The sequence below is a fragment of the Malania oleifera genome, chromosome 4 (genome assembly GCF_029873635.1).
Source record: "Malania oleifera isolate guangnan ecotype guangnan chromosome 4, ASM2987363v1, whole genome shotgun sequence".
Lineage (NCBI taxonomy): Eukaryota > Viridiplantae > Streptophyta > Magnoliopsida > Santalales > Ximeniaceae > Malania > Malania oleifera.
This window is the reverse complement of record NC_080420.1, coordinates 78355772-78361041: the sequence shown is the minus strand read 5'-3', so window position 1 is coordinate 78361041 and position 5270 is coordinate 78355772. Positions and strand designations below refer to the sequence as shown.

At 36.6% G+C, this 5270-nt stretch overlaps 1 pseudogene; it reads right to left on the bottom strand.

The window, feature by feature from the left end:
* Positions 1 to 1123: 1123 nt before the first annotated feature.
* On the bottom strand, positions 1124 to 1877 carry LOC131153836 (uncharacterized; annotated as a pseudogene).
* Positions 1878 to 5270: the final 3393 nt, after the last annotated feature.

The window sequence follows — 5270 nt, the reverse complement described above, 5'->3', positions numbered from 1 at the left end:
CCCCTTTAGCACATGTGTTGGACTACCCCCTATTCGAACATGCCACAGACTAGGCTTGCGCCCAATCCATAATTTTTTGGGTGTAGTAGGTACTAACTTAGATGGGACCACGGCTGTTGTTTATAGTGCGTGCCCCCAAAATGAATTAGGTAAATTTGAATAACTCATCATAGATCTGACTATGTCCATAAGAGTCCTATTCCTTCTTTCTACTACACCATTTTGTTGTGGCATACCAGATGCAGACAACTGGTATTCAATTCCCTTCTCTAATAAGTAATCCACAAATTATCCTACGAGGTACTCGCCACCATGATCAGATCGTAGTATCTTGATACATTTACCCTAACGCTTCTTTGTTTCTGCCTTAAATACCTTGAATTTATCAAAACATTCAGACTTATAGTGCATCAAATAAATATACCCATACCTTGAGTAATCATCAATGAAAATAATGAAATACTCAAAGCCACCTCTAGCCTAGATATTCATGGGGTGACACAAATCAGAGTGAACCAGTTCTAATGCCTCTTTTGCTCTATAGCCCTTGGCCGAAAAGGACCGCTTGGTCATTTTACCTTCTAAGCAGGATTCACAGACTGGTAGTGCCTCCACTTCTAATAAACCTAATGGTCCATTCTAAACCATCCTTGAAATCCGTCTCAGATTAATATGACCTCGGCATAACTGCCAAAGATAAGTTTGGTTCAATTCAAAAGGTTTCTTTCTCTTACATGGTAGTTTATCAGTGCTATTCAATTCATTTAGTTGCACTGTAGGAGAAACATGATTAATAATATAAATACCATACACCAATGTATCAAAACAGATAAAATGTTTATTTAACTTAATAACAACTGAATTATGAAAATAAATGGAATAACCGCGATCAACCAACTTGGAAACTGAGATCAGATTCCTACTAATGGAAGGTATATAAAAAGAGTCTTTTAATATTAAAATCCTATCTCTACCAAAAGAAATGAGAATATATCCTATTGCAATTATTGACACTCTCTTTCCATCTCCCAGAAATACGTAAATCTCCCCATTACTTAGCTGGCGAGTTTGTTGGAACCCCTTTGTTGTTCTGTTTGGTGAGATAAATTGAACATTGTGATTTCTAGTGCCTTGGTTGCTTGTAGTGAAAACACTTGCCCTTAGGCTTTTTCACTCCATCTTGCGGCCCACATACTACTGGAGGAGCTCCTTGTGATTTTTGAAAGTTTTTCTGTTGTTTTCGGCCTTTTGGCCTAGAAGAAGAACCTTTCTCAGTCATAAGAGCAATAGTTGGCTTCTTGATGAGGCCCTCAGCTGCTTGAAGCTCTTTAAGTAGTTTTGCCAATGAGTAAGATAGCTTATTCATGTTGTAGTTAAGGAAAAACTGCTTAAAAGAGTCAGGCAGCGACTGAAGAATGATATCGACCTGGGTTTCCCCATTGATTTTAGCTCCAAGGATCTCTAGCTCATTGAGAAGACCAATTATCTTTAGAACATGATCCTTTACTGGGGTCCCTTCTACCATAGAAGTATTCATAAGTTCCTTCATAGCAATCTCCCTAGCAGCGCAGTTTTGATCCTCGAACATTTCTTTGAGGTTCTGCATTATATCATAGGCAAAAGGCATAGACTAATGCTGATGTTGTAGAACATTCGGCATAGATGCCAAAATGTAACACCGTGCCATCTCATCAACCTTAATCCACTTCTAGTAAGCCCGGGTTTCCTAATCGGTTGCCCCTTCATCGGGTTTCTATGGACAAACCTCTACGAGCACATACTTACTCCTCTGCAGTCAGTACAATATTCAAGTTCCTTTTCCAGTCAATATAATTAGGTCCAACAAGTTTGTTTTCTTTGAGAATAACAGCCAGGGGATTGAAAGCCATTTTAATCCTGAGAATCACATATTATAACAAAATATGATGAGCAATAATAAACTTTTAATTCAATTAAAGGAATGTGGTTCCCTCTACCAATATTTTCTTTTAAAGAATTTGTTAGCAACCTAGCACCCGTGAGTAGTATACCTTAATGGGAGGTCGTCTACTATTCAACATTTGTGTAGACAGGTGAGTACCTATTAATTTTACTATCTAGGCAAGTAACTATGTCATGCAAAATTAAACTGCTGACTTAGCTTTGGTCCTATAAACAATAGCAGTGACTTAGATGGTGAGGATACTATTATTCATAACTAAGTGTATACCATCACATCCACAGATGGAGAGGTGACCCAATACTAACAATTACTAGAGTTTATACTTGGTGAGTCCATAATTAATTCCATCTGATGGGGAGGAAGATACTAATATCATCACAAAAAAATAATTACTTCACCTATAAACTAATGATGGAGACTATGGGATTTATATGTAAAAAATTCCCTCACCTGCTTTGTTATTTAATTCATGAGGGATACAAACATGTGTTTAATATTCCAATAAATTTAATATTCTAATATTGGTAACTAAAATACACACAACAAATAAAATTATGAATTCCCTTAATTTTATTCTCTAGTTGCACATGCATAAACTAACATTGAAATTTTAAATTTTACATGCTAATGACATAACAAGAACAATAAACATGCCAAGCAAGCATATATAAACAAGAAATATGATTTAACAAATATCTCCCATTATAGTCAAGCAGTTTGCTTCATAACACCATGAATCCTTGTTTACCATTACGCAGTTCCGAGGTTTGGCAGCGGCCTGCGGGCAGCTCCCCCAACAAGGTTTGACTTGCTCGGTTAGGTCGCAAGGGTCTAGGGGGAAGTGCCTTCAAAACCTAGACGAAAAATCGCATCATTTTTCTAGGGTTTTTTCTATTTTTTTCCACTGCCCTACACTGCTACCGACCATCTAATCATTATTACGTAACTAGGCTTTCTCCCAGTTTTTGACCACTATTCACATGCTGCAACTATGCTTCCTTCTTGGATGAAGCTACATCAGATTACAAAATCTTATGCCTCCATAACTGGAGTTCACATGCTATGAATCTTGTAATAAAGCATCGCAAATTTCAAAACATATATTAGTGTGACCATATTTGCCAGACAGAACGCTGCAAAATAGAGGTTAGTGCATACACATGTTCAACCCTAAGCTTGCATTGATTCGATTTTTGAAGAACATGGTATTATTATTCATATACAGTATTAACCGAGGCTCTGATACCAATTGAAAGGACTTGTAGAATAGCCCTAAGATCCGGCTGTAGTGCATATGGATAACAGAAAAAAAATAATCTGATCATGCAAACCCTAATTACGTGATTAGGATTATACCTGCGAAATCTGTTTGGTTTGATCCCGAATATGCAAGTACGAAAATGAGCTCTTTAAGACGACCAAGAATCTTCTATTGTATTGTTAGTTTTAGTGTAATCCCAAGTGGGGGGGGGGGTGAATTGGTATTTAAAAATTTAATCCCCTAGGTCAATCCACTAGCAGCAGTATTACATAAGCCTAAGGTAAATCTAGTGTATATAAGATAAATCAATGTGAATATACAGCGGAATTTAAACTGCAATAGAAATTAACCCATCATGCACAATAAATTAGTAAAAGAGACGACACTAAAAATGTTATCGAGGTTCGGCAAACTGCCTACGACCCCGCCTTGGCACACCCGCACAAGGATTACACTATAAGCTCACTTAACGGGTGAAGCGGCACCATTTACAACCAGGTCAATTAACAGGGCTGACCTCAACCTACACTTAACCAAGATGGTGCACCTAGCTTTCCTAATCGGGTCTAAACTAATCTAGGATTATTCAACAGGGCTAGTCTCTTTGTTCAGGCCCGTGCCTGGAGTACAACAAATTTAACCAATAATGTGCGTACACGTAAAATGCTTCTTACACTCAGTAGATATGTACCAATGTACCAATATAATCAACACACTATCAAATGATAAGATATGATAACCTCAATGTAGTCTTAGTGTCTATTCTTAAAGATTTATGCAAATATTGCAATCAGCACGTGAGAGTGTAGGAGATAGGATCTTTGTGTCAAAATAATAGTCTGAGTCACAATGAAGCAACAAAGATCACAAGAACACTTCAAATATCTCAACAAATATTTTTCTCAAAATAAACCCCAAGAGATATTCAAAAATGGTTTGTAAAAATTATTTGATCTTTGTGTCAATATGATAATATCAATCAAAAGATATAGCAACAAAGATCTTTAGCACGCAAGCAAATATCTCAAAATATTTCTCAAAGATAAGCACAAGAGATATTAGAAAACGATTTGTAAAATATTTTTCGCAACTAAAACACAATATGAACTCTTTGAGTATTGCAATGAATGTGCAAAACTCATAAGCTCAATGAAGTTTTTCTATGGAAGACTTATTAATGAAGTATCCTAGAAAAACTCAAGCTTACTCTCTGATAAAAATATATCTCAATAAACTAGAATTAACGAGAGTGTAAGCTTAACTGGAAACTCACAATAGCACTCTTACTTAGCAAGGTTTGCAATGAGGATGAGTACGAATGAAGAAATGAAGCTTGAATGTAAGAAATATAGCTTTTGAAAATTAAAGAAAATTTTCTAATTGTTTTTGCTAATCTTAAACTAATCTTTGCAAATGAGTGGGTATATATAGAATTCTCCAGAATCATAACCGTTTAGGACATATTGGTCTTAGAAAAAGTTTAAGTGAGGTTAATAAAATTTTAACAGTGTTTTAACCTCAGTGAAATTTGCCAACCTAAAAGCACCGATTGACCATACTTAAGGTTCAGTTGACCGAATGTCTCAGTTTGGTCGACCAAGAGTATTGTGAATTAGAAAGATGGTCGACCAGGTGGAAGGCGATTTTCCAAATCTGTGCAGTTCGATCGACCAGATCATTTTGAACTAGGAGGTTTGGTCAACTAGGTGGTTGGGGCTTCTTCTAAGGATGTTCAGTTGACTAGAGCATTGGAGTTCATTTTCTAGTCGGTCGATCGAAGGGTCAACTTTTGACCCCAAGGATGTTTGCTCAACCAAGCTACATAAGCTTGGCTATGTCCAGTCGATCGTATGGTTGGGAGATCCCCATGTGTCAGTACGATCGACCATAACAATGCTTTACATTTCTAGTAGGTCAACAGAAGATTTTAGTGTAACTAAGTTTGGTCGACCGAACATGCCATCCTTGGGCATTTCGATCTTTTTTCCTTTATTAAATTGTCCATAATTATATGATGTTTATTTTCAAGACTATAGGGGACATTTTTATGCAATATTTAGGATCCTA